The sequence below is a fragment of the Amia ocellicauda genome, chromosome 23 (assembly GCF_036373705.1).
Source record: "Amia ocellicauda isolate fAmiCal2 chromosome 23, fAmiCal2.hap1, whole genome shotgun sequence".
NCBI lineage: Eukaryota > Metazoa > Chordata > Actinopteri > Amiiformes > Amiidae > Amia > Amia ocellicauda.
In genome coordinates, this window is record NC_089872.1 from 4,842,796 (window position 1) to 4,857,613 (window position 14,818).

Genomic DNA, 14,818 nt, shown 5'->3' on the forward strand with positions numbered 1-14,818 from the left:
CCAAGGTGGTCTGGTACTGGTCATCTCTGTACGGACACCTGGAAAGAGCACCACACATGGGTTAAGAGGTCTGCCTAAACCATCAACACAAGCTGGCCGGCAAGAGATACAGGGCTCCAGTTATCCAGCAACCAGCAGGCTCCACTGGGGCTGGCCGAGCAGTCTGGGGGTGGAAGTTGCCCAGCAGTCTTCCAGAGTCAGGACAATGTTGGGGTCGGTCCTATTCAGGATGCGAACCTCAACATACACAGGATCCCGCAGGACCTTGGTCACGGGGTAGTCCTCATCACTGTAGTAGGTGTCATACACAGCTTCTACAAGAGGAACGACGGAGAGCTTTAGGAAGGCAGCATGCATTGGAAACCAGTTCATAGCATGGCCATGTACAAGGGCTCGTCACAGTACCCGTTGCAATCCTGAGCTCCACACCGAGAGGTCCCAGGGCCACGACTGAAGGAGGAGGCGGGGCTGCAGTGTACACGAAGAGGTCGACTCGAGCTCATCCCAGCTTCCTCCAGATCTGCTCCACCACCTGGGGATTCAGTCTCCACTCCGAGCTGTCCGGACTTCCCCTGGAGAGAATGTCCGCTGCTGTATTGGACACACCCGGCAGGTGTATTGCTCTTATGGAGTGTGTTGCGCCCACAGGAGAAGTCTGCATGCCACACGATGTAGTATGGGGGAGCGTAAGCCCAATTCCAGATTGCTCCCCAGCCTGTTCCGGAGGCATCCGTGGTGATGACTTCCCATCCATGTGGGATTCCGAGGGGGGAGCTGAGGCGCAGGTTGTTGCGGTTTTTCCTCCAGGACAGTGCCCTGCAGCACGCTGTGGTTACCGTGAGTGGGTAGTGTTTGTGTCTCGCTGGGTGTAGCTTGTGGGTGTTTACCCAGCATTGCAACGGGCACATGTGCATCACCACTATCTGAGGTAAGATGCATATGTATACTATTCATGCTGTTATGCTTGCTGCTGTACTGTATGATTTAATTACATGTTTTGTGAGACTGGCTGTGCTGTTCTGGCATTTTGTTGTTGTTGGTGTGGTTGTTCAATATAGTTATTAAACAGCACTGTAAATTGGTCACTTTCATGAACTCCTCGTCTCCTCCCTGCATCTCTTCTCTATTAGTCAGTGAGGGAGCATTGAGTAGATGAGGAAAAGGAAGAAAAATTGGTTTGTTATTCAAAGTTGATCTACTGCATGTACTGCTGGAAAAATATCTACCTTGCACACAACAAATATACAGTGCTAATCATAATGCTGTTAAAGGTTTATATACAACACAAATGTGGCCATAACATGACAGAGAAGGTACAAACTCAACATTTACATTCAGTTGGAGTCTTCATGTGTTGGTAATTGTAGCCTATGTTTGTTGTTGTGCTGAGTTTGTTGGGATGTACAAATCAGATATGAGTTGCATTTGAAAATACAACTCATACATTGAAATACAAGTAGTTTAAAATACAGAATATAAAATACTTGTGGAAATACATATTTTAAGTTTTTGCTAAATACATCCTGATAGTCTTAAAAGTATTTAAAAAACTTGAATTGTATTTGTGAATACAGAAATATCTATATATAACTAGCAGAGGCGGATTTGGGGGCAGGGTGGCCCATAAGGCATTTGTGCCCAGGGGCCCAGAATATGTTAACCCAGCCCCAAGCACAATGTAGGAAAGTCGCAGAAACCTTGGCATTTTCAAGTGCATTATGGTGGTAATGCAATTCCCATTATGACATGGAACCCTTCCAACAGTACTAGCATGCTCAACATGCCAGCATAGAACTTTCCAAGTGCAGAAGAAGTTCTGTTTAATCAAATCTCCATGGAAACGGAAGAATCTTCATGCACGATCAGAAACACATTTGCCATTGACTTCACATACAGCTTTGAAGAGCAACTCATTATTACCCAGAGAGATAAGAGTTTACAAATGGACAAGAAATACTGTTTTTCGGACTGTGATAGACTTCAAGAAAGTCAGCAGTGGTCAGAGCCGACCTTCTTCATTAAACCAGGTAAGGAGCTATTATCACTATAAAATCTGTCTGAGATTTAGACTGGTGATTTAGGCTATAGGCTTTATTAATGACTGCAATATCAAGAAGAATGATGCTTTATGTTTCAAATGTAACTAATGTTACTGTAATCAAAAAGAAAAACACATGAAGCAGTGATAGACAATGTAAAGCACAATCATACTAATTACATCAAATGAGAAAAGAATATGCTAATATTGTAAACAAATGCGTTTTTAAACAAAAAGGTAAAAAGATGAAAAATATTGGAAATGTAGCAGATATATTTTAGAATTAGAACATTGTAATGATGGTGTTTACTGTGAAGTGGTGTATCCCTGCTTACAACACTGTTTCCTGTCTCTTTTACAGAGACTACAGACATCCCCAGAGTGGAGATAGGACCCAGCTTCCCCGGTTTTCACCACTCTGACCCTGCTGTCCATCTGCGGACCCCCTCTCCTCCCTTCACCTTTCGTGACCCCAGAGAGATGTTCACGAAATATGCCTACGCCCCCTCTGTGCCTTGCTTCATCCCACCTCATTGCAGACCTGCCCAGGCTGGTAGCTGGACCACACCTTTTTCATTTCCACACCAAAGATTCATGCAGCCTCCCAGCCTCCAGGATAGCTCAAACAACCATGATCTATGGGAGCCTATAGTGACGTGCAGCTCCCCACTTTACCAGCTGCTAGTGTCAGAAAATGGTTCTAGTGACCAAAGCTTGAGTGCACCAGTTGAGGCCGATCCAGCCTGTCATGACTGCAAAACCACACCAGCACTGATTGAAGAATCAGTTTCTGGCGACCAAACCCCAGCTGGCCTAATTCAATACCAGAGCGGTGGTAACCACTCACAGGAATCAGTGGAAGAGCCTGCCTCCAATCAGCAATGTGTAGCTGGTGAGCAAATGCCAACTGAGGGAATGGAAGATCTGGCCTGGCATTCCCAAATTCAGGGGGCTCCAACAGAGGGCCTCACATCGAAGGAGGGTAGAGGAAAGGGCAATGGTTCCTGCTTCCTTGCACCCGGTAGGGCAATGTGGAGGCACTGGAAGAAGAGCAGGAAATCAACTCAACTGCGTACAGACAAAATCAGCCAGTGACTTTGCTGTCCAAGACTGAAGGGCAATCAAGTCCTCTCAAAGCTTCATTTTATTCCCTAGATTGTGTTTTATCTGTGTACTGTTCCTTGCAATAATACAAATGTAATATTTATAAAAACATCTTGCACTGTCTTCATTATCAGACAAACAAAAACACAACTACTTTATTTCCCATTAATTCATTCCACCTGTCAGATTCAACACCAAGTCAGCTAATGAAAGTTTGAAAAACATTTATTTTAAAAATATCAACAACACATGTTTTTGTGTAATGACTCCTCTAGGTCAGGTGAAATGTGTGTGTCAGTCCTAAATGAAGACAGAAGCTCAGCTACATTATCCCTGTTGTCCATTAGGGTTTATATTGTCAGATATGTGTGCTTGTATGAGAAAGTTAATGGTATTTGAAGACTGGACTGCAACTCAAAATCAACAGCTTTCTCAAGAGCATTAAACCTGAAAGTGCTCCAAAACACTGCCTCGGGATAAGATGGGTCACATTGTCATGTTATTGTAGTGGGACTTCAAATACTGCCTGCTAAACAACCACATATTGTTTTGAGTACGTTGATGTTTGAAATAAACAAAACAGGACTCTAGAAATCATTTCACATAATTCTGCGCAGCCTCCCAGCTGGATATCCGCAGTGCAGCGAGTATTGACCACAGAACCGATTTCGCGGCTGTGAGCGTGTTTGTGTGGTGTCCTGATTTCATTATTAAGGCTACAGAGAGCGGAAGAGCAGCACTCACATGTGCTACTGGTACCACTTCCAATACTCCAACCAATGCCAGGGATATAATTCACAGGTTACATATTACTGTATCTGTGACTCAGTCACTTGCATTAATTTTGTATTGTATTTATTTTCTTCACCTTTCTCTTGCACCTTTTTTATTTCACTAACTTAACTTTAATTACTTTGTTACACTTTTGAATTTGGTTTGATTGCACTTGGTTTTTTATTGTTTCTGTAATTTGTGGATTTTGTATAGTTTTTATCAGCCTTGTTATGTCCAGTAACTATAGATCATTGTTACTACCTGTTTGTAAAACCATGTCAATCAGTGTAGATGAAAGCATGAGCAACATGAAATCATACAAATGATCAGGAATGCCCCTGAATGTTGGGAACTCAGTTATCTCCTTGCTCTGTTCTAGGAGCTCAGGGCCTGGCACAGTCTATCTCATCATGTGGTGTTCCATGGCCTGGCATCTCCAGAGCAGATTCTTGCAATCCTTCCAGACAGCTTCTTCTGCTGCCTCAAAAACCTGCTCACCGAGATCCTGCTGGAGCACCAGTACTGCATCATTTGATGAACTCGTCAATAAATGTCATTGACCCTTTTTCCGTTACTTGCAAATTCTGAACTTTGTGTGTAACAAACGTCCCCATTTACCCCTGCATCAGTCCAGTTTGTCTTTCCACACTATTCTGGAAATCCATGCGGATGATGGTGAAATGTATATATGAGATGTGTAATGTTATATTGTCTGTGCATTGCCCTTCTTAAGTTGAACTGAAAACACCTTGTGGGAACAAGATTTAGGGGACAATCTCACAGAGGAGACCTGGAACTCTATTGCGTTCCTCCTCAATCTGTGTTCACTACGGGCTGATTCAATTCAAAAGTCAAATTAGCCAGAATTGACTTTCCTGTCCCAGGTTGACTCCTTTCTGGAAATCAGTGTTTGACACCCTCTCAAATCTTACAGATAATGACTACTAATCACACTTTTTGGAGTAGGACCTGATGGTGTGCCGATGTCTGGGCTGCAGTCCAACATGGAGACCTTTGTAACCCTTTTAGCTCGGCGCCTCATTTTATTTGGTTGGAAGCAAGCTGCCTCACCGTCTTATGTTCACTGGATTAGAGATGTAATGACATTTCTTCAATTGGGAAAAATGTATTACCCCCCTGGGTTCAACTGCTAAATTTTATTTTTTTCCTTGCATGTATGTTAATGATAAGGATCTTTCTTAGGATTATTCTTAGTATGACGTCCTTGACCAGACAGCTTTATGCAAACACTGGCATTTAGTGCTCCTCTTATTATCAGCTTTACAAGGATAACAATGTCACTATAGAAACAAACATCCACACATTACAGTGACTTTAATTAGAGAGAAAGCAGAATGGACTACAGGTGGATTCTTAACAGGCCAAATTGATTTATGAGATGGGTACAATATACAGGGCAGATCTCTTATCACTGTGGTTTGGCTTCAGTTACAACTGAACTAGATTTACAACACTATGGACACCAGATAGGCAGGGAAAGTCTTTGTTTCTTTTCTGATCCTTCTAGATCTGTTTTGGCAGTAGTGAAATCATAGCCATCTTGTATGGTTACAGGGATTGGATTGGAGTGAGTCAGACGGACAGAATTAGGCAGGGGACTTTCCAGTAGCGTTTGACAAGAGGAACAAAAGAGATCCAATCTCAGTAGTCCACAGTTCAAATAATAACTTCCAGTTCCAGTTTAAGTAGAAGTATAAATGTCAGCTGTAACAGTTCCTCCTGCTTCTAACAACTGAATATGATTGAGCTCCTGAAGCTTCTATTATCAAAAGTAACAGACTGCACATAAAACCAATGTCTAAAATACAATCTATAGCATTGTATTGTCACACCCTAGTGTGTCTCAGGGGTGACACGCTGTGCGACCACGCCACTGCTTTTTAAAAATGAGAGAGGACCACGCTCACCCACTCTCTCTCTCCCCGGGCAGGCTCAACCGGACCCCAGAACACCACCACACAGAAGGTAAGTTTTCATTACCTTTAAACAAATGTATTTTACACAGTGCTCAGACAGGGCATGTACAGCAGCAGGGGAAAATACAAAAGGGAATTGGGGATTGTCATGTGTGCCTCGGGGGCTCGGGAACAGAGGACCCAGGTGCAGTGCTAGATCGTGGGATCGTCGGGAAGGCGTGGGTCGGGTACCGGCAGATCAGGGCAAGAAAGGCAAGGCAGAGTCATGGTCGAGGTCACAGGCGGGGGTCGTGGGATCAGGCAAACAGCGCAAACAAGGGCTGGGCGAAGACGTGGTCGAGGTCACTGGTGATTGTCGGAGGAAACAGGGCTCGGAGGAAAGGCAACAGGGCTCAGAGTCGTAAGCGGTGCTTGACGAGACTTCGCCCCGACTGAGGGCAGTGAGGGGTTTAAGACAGGGAGCAGGAACTGGGAAGAAAGGTGCAGAGCCAATGGAAACAGAGGAAGAGTGAAGAAGTGCACAAGGGAGACCGGAATGTTAATAAGGTGATTGACAGGTGAGAAAAGAACAATGAGGGGAAAGGAAAGACAGGGAGACAGCGGCCTCTAGAGAGAGGGTGATGGCTTAAAACCATGACAGGGATACAAAATATATAAAATCTTAGTCTAAAATTGCCTTTAATAAAAAGGGGCAATACAACTAGTAAAATCCCTGCCTAAAGTACTAACACAAAGAAAATAGATAAAGCACTAATTTAGAATAAATACAACCCAATTCCCCTGATCTAAAATAATAGGCACAAGTTGAAACAGAGCGGTCACAAGTTTGTTATTATGCAGGGACAACTGACTTAAAAAAAAAGTTTGTAATTTAATTTGTAATGTAATAAAATGTTAAATGACTTATTTTGTCATTCACATTAATTCCCTATTGTGATAATGAAACTTCCTCCTTAGTGTAATGCTCTATTTTAACCTGGTTGGAGTACAGAGATAAAGCCTCCTGTAATCTCCTGGATCCCTTCTAGACACCACACTTCTTCATTCACAAATGAGCCCCGTTATTTTAGGATAAGCAACATAACATGTTAGATCATTGACTTTAGCCTGAATTGATAGAAGAGTATTACATGAATACAATGGAACCATGGTGAATTAAAAAGTGTATTAATTATTATAATAAAATAAACTACCAAAAATAAGTCAAAAAGTAAAAAGTCATTTTCAGTTTCTTTTTCTAATTTTTTATTTTCCACGAAGATGCAGTTCCCTACAAAATCACCCCAATCATTCTAGAATAATTAATTCTTCTCAAATAGAGCTATTCAAGTCATCTGGTGAAGTCATCCTATATTTTTTCATATCGCAATATATATCGCAGAATATCAAAATATCGCAATGTCAGTTTTTTCCAATATCGTGCAGGTTCCTCTCGGCACTGTCTCCAGTCAGTTGATCTGAACAAGAAACAAATGTTCAGTATTTCTGCCACAGTGGAAGTTGCACATTGAATGCCAAGGTACAGTGAGGGAAAAAAGCATTTGATCCCCTGCTGATTTTGTATGTTTGCCCACTGACAAGGAAATGATCAGTCTATAATTTTAATGGTAGGTGTATTTTAACAGTGAAAGACAGAATAACAACAAAAAAATCCAGAAAAACGCATTTCAAAAAAGTTATAAATTGATTTGCAATTAAAGAAGTGAATTTATAGTATCACCTTATCACGAATCCTGGAATCTTGTAGAACTCAATTTCTGTAATAATTGGATGCAGACACCAATTCCAAAGATATAAATTGTCAAATTTATTCAAAAACAAAGACTAAATGTAGCACTATACTAATTATACAAAAAGGAAAAACTAATTAAAATTCAACTCTAGATCAACAAATCAAAGACAAATCACTTCCGTGACCAAATCAAAGACCATGGGATTGCATATGATATCACACAAATCGTTAAACAAAAAAGGTTATAAACACATTGACTACATTACCGGTTAGTAAGACGAAGGTGAGTCTCTCATTAGTATTTTTAGTCGGACATTAAATAACTACGCAGGTTAGTATTTATGTCAGGTAACTTCTCGTTATATATATATATATATATATATATATATATATTAGTCTCATTTATGATTAGGTGCCGAGAAAGATCCTATCATTACTTGTTACCACAATGTCCCTTAACTGATTATTATTCAATGATTAAGGATAGGCAGGGCCACCAATAATCTAATGTCTATTAACGTGTGTCAATTTCAGACTAAACAGTTAAACAGGAATGAGAAGATATTTCTCGGCGTTGACAAATTTAATTTCTAAAATTATCAATAAAACAGTTTAATGCAACACACATTTATATTTAAGCAAAACTAAATGATATTACACATTCTAGAGTTATGAATCACAGATTAACATTTCTAATTGATTTCTCAAATGTCATGAATCACAAACTCCAAACTGTTAAACTTATCTGAACTTCGTCGCAGAGAGGCCTCTCTGGCTTCGGGCTCAGATAACAGCACACGGCAACGAGGTCCGTGTGGTTTGGAACAAAGGCAGTCCGGTTCGGCTTTGTCCAAGAACTTCCACTCAGTCGATGCACCTGGAAGTTGGGGTTTTGCGAAACAGAGTCTTTTCCAAACAGATTTTCCACTGGTTTGAAGGCTCCAAGGTTGTGCACAAAATCTTCTTTGTAAGCAGGGTCTCTCACCGTACTTATTTGAAGACAAAGTCTTTGAGGAAAGCAGGGCCCTGTTTGGTTCCAAGGGTCGAGTTTCTTAAGACTCAAATAGCTATTTGAATGACTGACACTTTCGTATACAGTCGACTTGTCCAATTGTCCAACTGTAGAACTCCACTGATCAGGTGGGTACAGGTGGGCATGCGCAGTCTGTAAAGTTCTTTATTTAATAAAGTCCTTTAAAAGAATTCTTCATACGGCTCAATCTCCTTCTCCCAGTTTAACTCTTCTGTTGCCGGCAAAGACTTAGTTGATTTCTGGTTCCGGTTCTGGCAACAGAGCTACAGGTTGAGCTGTGGCAGCAGGTTACTGGTTCAGGTGAGAGAGAGTGAGAGAGAGAGAGACGCTACCCTTTATACGTCTGTCAGATTAATAGATGATTGGTTCTTGAGTTTGTGAGATTGGATTTCGGTTTCAGCCCCCAGTGTCCTATTGGAGGGGGGGGTTGATTTATGACTGATGTCAATCCATGCCATCTTTTGGAAATGCCGGTTGGCCCGGGTTCGTAGCTCTGTGTCGGGATTTCGGCTCTCGTCCATTTCAAAGACTTTTTATTACCTACAGGCCCCCTTCCCCAGACATCTCACAGCAGGATTCCAAACTATTTGGCCTATTCTCGGTGCCATCCTCTCAAGACTGTCACTTTGATGTAAACCAGTCCCACACTTTAAGGAAATCTGATAACTTTGGGGGGAGAGGTCTTCTTTAGATCAGTGCTTCAGCTCAGAGCTAAAATGCTCTTATCAAAATACACCCATCATAATGCTACAGCAATCACAGAGGTCAGATGTTTCTTGTAGTTGGCCACCAGGTTTGCACACATCTCAGGAAGGATTTTGTCCCACTCCTCTTTGCAGATCCTCTCCAAGTCATTAAAGTTTCGAGGCTGACGTTTGGCAACTCGAACCTTCAGCTCCCTCCACAGATTTTCTATGGGATTAAGGTCTGGAGACTGGCTAGGCCACTCCAGGACCTTAATGTGCTTCTTCTTGAGCCACTCCTGTGTTGCCTTGGCTGTGTGTTTTGGGTCATTGTCATGCTGGAATACCCATCCACGACCCATTTTCAATGCCCTGGCTGAGGGAAGGAGGTTCTCACCCAAGATTTGAGGGTACATAGCCCCGTCCATCGTCCCTTTGATGCGGTGCAGTTGTCCTGTCCCCTTAGCAGAAAAACACCCCCAAAGCATAATGTTTCCACCTCCATGTTTGACGGTGGGGATGGTGTTCTTGGGGTCATTCCTCCTCTTCCAAACACGGCGAGTTGAGTTGATGCCAAAGAGCTCGATTTTGGTCTCATCTGACCACAACACTTTCACCCAGTTCTGCTCTGAATCATTCAGATGTTCATTGGCACACTTCAGACGGGCCTGTACATGTGCTTTCTTGAGCAGGGGGACCTTTCGGGTGCTGCAGGATTTCAGTCCTTCACGGCGTAGTGCGTTACCAATTGTTTTCTTGGTGACTATGGTCCCAGCTGCCTTGAGATAATTAACAAGATCCTCCCGTGTAGTTCTGGGCTGATTCCTCACCGTTCTCATAATCATTGAAACTCCACGAGGTGAGATCTTGCATGGAGCCCCAGACTGAGGGAGACTGACAGTTATTTTGTGTTTCTTCCATTTGCGAATAATCGCACCAACTGTTGTCACCTTCTCACCAAGCTGCTTGGCGATGGTATTGTAGCCCATTCCAGCCTTGTGTAGGTCTACAATCTTGTCCCTGACATCCTTGGACAGCTCTTTGGTCTTGGCCATGGTGGAGAGTTTGGAATCTGATTGATTGATTGCTTCTGTGGACAGGTGTCTTTTATACAGGTAACGAACTGAGATTAGGAGCACTGCCTTTAAGAGAGTGCTCCTAATCTCAGCTTGTTACCTGTATAAAAGACACCTGGGAGCCAGAAATCTTGCTGATTGATAGGGGATCAAATACTTATTTCCCTCATTAACATGCAAATCAATTTATAACTTTTTTGAAATGCGTTTTTCTGGATTTTTTTGATGTTATTCTGTCTCTCACTGTTAAAATACACCTACCATTAAAATTATAGACTGATCATTTCTTTGTCAGTGGGCAAACGTACAAAACCAGCAGGTGATCAAATACTTTTTTTCCTCACTGTAAATGGCTAGTACATGAATTTGAGGATTTCACACCCTGCTCCTCCTCTCTACTTATGTACCTGTGATTGAAGAGGACTCACAGGGCTGTAGATCCAGGGGGACAGGACTACTGTGCTCCATGACAATTCACAGGTTGGGACGGTGTCTGGGAGTCTGTCTGGTCCTGGTAGTGGGCAGCTGGGGGAGTGACTGGCACCTCCTCTTTGATGGGGCACCTATAGCGGGTACAGAAGGTCTTACACTTAGTAAAAAGTCTGTCTGTTCCTATGCTTGGAAAAACACATCTGAACCCTTTTAAGCGGGTGAAAGGCAGGACAAACAAATATTCTCTTTTGGAAATGTATCAGTTAAATTAACTTGCCTGTAGTTGTCTGAAGTCTCTCAGATATCTCTGGAATGCTTAAGAAATAAATTGGTAATAAACAAACAGGAAAACAAAACAACAAACAAACAAAAACAACAGATATTTCCATCTCCCTAGAGATAACTAAATACATTATAAGATTAGCAAATGTTACATAAATACAAAGTTTGGGTGTAGATTTACTCAAATGTCACTGAAACCAACTGTGAACTTCTCATTTTGACTGTATACATTTAATGTATGCAATACATGTATTCGGTTTTATGAATTCAATCACAGCACCTCAGATTTGTTTCACCTATTAATATTATTTGTCTACTCTACAGTAGTGTATGTGTAAATAAATCTCCACATGCAGCACAGACCCCTTCATGCGTCTTTTTAAAATGTTTTCAATAGGTGCTTTTACACTGCCATTTCTGATCCGGATCAAATGCATTCGCTACATTTGATCAGGATCAACTTTTAGCCGCCACAGGGGTCCTCGCATGCGCACTAGCATGAAAGTCCAAACTTCATTATATGGCTATATTAAATTAGTCCTTTAGAACATGGCTATACAAAATACTGTTGTTTTATCTTGTTACAAATTCTTTTCTGAAGCTTCGAATTTATAAATATATATTAAAAGAAATTAAAACTATCTAACAGGTAAAACCAACGCACTTGCATATTTCTGTGCAGCCAAAATATTTTAAAATGCAATTATATATTTATGCTAACATTAAGTATAAAGCCATTTAGTGATAATTTTAACAATATTTAATTTATAGGGGAATTAGGGAAGGGTCTCTTATCTGCTCTATGATGCAAGTCTACTGTCTGTGCCTTTAGAACAAACGCCGCCACACTAGCTTGTAAGTCCAAACTTAGTTATATGTATATATAATTAGTATTTTAGAACACAGAGCTATATTGAAAACTGTCTTTATCTTGTTACAAATTATTATAACAAGTAAAACGATAGGTTGCAAACGTAACCCCAGTTATCTGAAAAAGGATCCGCTGCCTAAGGGAGCGGGGTTTATGCACACTTCCGTAGGAACACGATCAATCTATCAAAGCTTCTATTGGCCCCTGTGCCCATCACTCAAACTGGTCCCTTCCCAGTTCCTTTTTGTATAAAAGGTGACATCTGTACAAGAACTTCCTCTTTTACCGGGAGCTTGCAACCATTGGGCAGTGCTGTATAACAAAATCGTGGCAAGGGTGGAAGCAGCGAGCTGATAAGGGAGCCTGCCCCGAGGCGTTCCCGCTAGGGGGGCCTCGTCAACACAACTCCAGACAGGAGTCACAGGGGCCCCTTGGGGGCACATATGGGCTGCCCAGGAGCGAGGACTGCAGTCATGTTCTTACTGTCTACAAACAGCATGTACAAAGCGGGGCTACAGAGGTCAACTCTAACTCCCTCCGCTTACACAATAGCAAGGCAGGAATTTCCAAAGGAGGTATTAGAATGATTTAGATGAAAATTTTCCTGATGAACTCCTTCAATTTTTGCATTTTTCTGTATATGCCAGCACTGCCCAGACACCACAGAATATGTTCATGTTACTCAAGGATAAGGAACTCCATACTGTTTTCCCAAATCTGAATATTGCACGCGGAATATATTTGTCTTTACCTGTTACAAATGCTAGTGGCGAAAGGTGTGTAATGAACTAATAACATTACATTGCTAGTGCGGGACTCATAGGCTGTGCTATTGCCATATTATCATACAGGTTGTTGCCAACCATACAACGGCACCGCCTGTACTATTTATAAATGATGGCATCTCTCATGCTGTTTCCGTTGGTCTACCATTAGTCTATAGACTCTCATCACTAACATCAGTACCATTAATTGCATTTACACTGGCACTCACTTGTGTGACTGGCTCAACAAATAAAGGTGGAGAGAAGGGACAACCCTGAGTGAATCTTGAAGAGGGACTGACGGCAACTTATTTGAGGTTTTAGAGTGAATACAAATGAAAATATAGCTGTGAACAGCCAGGGGCGTAGGTTTCTGAATCGAAGCTGTCAATATTGGGGGGGGGAGCATCCCCTATGCCTATGGATCCGGGCACACAATATTGGGAGGACAATGTAACGTACTCTCAACATTGGCGTCTCCCTCGTCCCCCCTTAAACCTACGCCTTTGGAAGCAGCAATGACCCGAGGCCAGGATGTAGATGAAAAGCAAAAAATATGCAGGTATTTGCACCTGGCAGTTGTTCACATTTTAGTATTTGATGTTTAGGAGAATTTAAAGTCAAGAATGTTTTTATTTTGAATACAGCATATGAGTTCCTGTATGTGTTCCATAGTAATCGTTATCCTACCTACACTCTAAGGACTTTTTGTATTTGACCCTTAAGAAAGATCAGAGGTCTTTGGCAGAGGTCTACATTTTCACTGATGCAGGCTATAAGGATTCCTCTGTGTTCCAGAGAAACCATGACCCTTATCTGACAATATACAACCATGACTTTATCTTCACTCTCTATAGACTATTTTATAGATATCTTTGCATTTGACCGTGAGAGGTCAGTCAATGATACTCAAATCAGCTGAATTCAGTGATCCTTATGAAAGTTCAACACTATACAATACATAACACTGCAATATATACACATTGACCATAGCTGTAATTTGACTGGCTCATGGAGGTCATGTTTTGTATGCACATACTTGCTTTGAACACAAGTGATCTTTACCAAGATTGTGTGTGATCAAATTCACTTCAAATCTGCTGAAAACTTTTTTTTTACCAATCTGACTGCTCCTGCATTAAATGTCAATATAAGTAATAACATAACTTCATACACAAAGTTTCACATCTCAGTCTAAGTTGTTTTGGAGATTAATTGTTGAAATTTGTTGCTAAATCACACAATGCCCACACTGCAGATAGCCCAGGCATCTAACACTGTTTGAAATGACATTACTTATTTACTTTCTTAATATTGGTGGATTAAAAACACATTATTAATGTATTTCATTATTTGTTCGAATAACTAAGTGTAAGTTTAGCTGTGTCAGAAATATCTGGTAATCTAAACATCAAGATTGGATTTTCTGCAATCCCCACAGGTTTCAAAATAGAAATGTTTTTTCCCTGGCAAAGCTGAAACACTTTGATGACTAGAGTCTTGTTTTATCCAGTCAACAAAATAAATGTTGCTGTCACTGCAGAGATGGAGGTGGAGGGAACTCAATCAGATTTTCACCGTACCTGCCTCTTGCTTTTCAAAAGGTGTCACTGTGCTTTATAAACAAAGACGCCAGGCAGTACTACAATGTTGATTTTATATATGTGCATGTGTCAGTTGGTAAGCACGCTCATGGTGAATGTATTGGGCAAGACTTTGTTCACTTGAACAAAATAAAACATATTCAACATAGCTTTCAATCTTAATATAAAGGACCAAACTGTGAAATTATAAAACATACTTCATTATACCACAAGGAGGCAGGCTGGCACCATGTTCAGCACTGTTTAATGCAGGCTCTACCAGTTTGACAGTGAGCTTTCTTCCCAAAGCTGAGAAACAGCTCAACCTAATGCTCTAAACAACTAAACTAGACACTTCTGCAAACTAAAACCAATGGCATCAGCATGGCACATTACTTGAAGTTGTAGTCCAAAGTATTAATGCACTGCATCTGAAATAAATGAACCATATTTGGCGATTCGTATAACTTATCTTTGTTTACAGAGTTTCCATGCTGTCTAACTTAGAC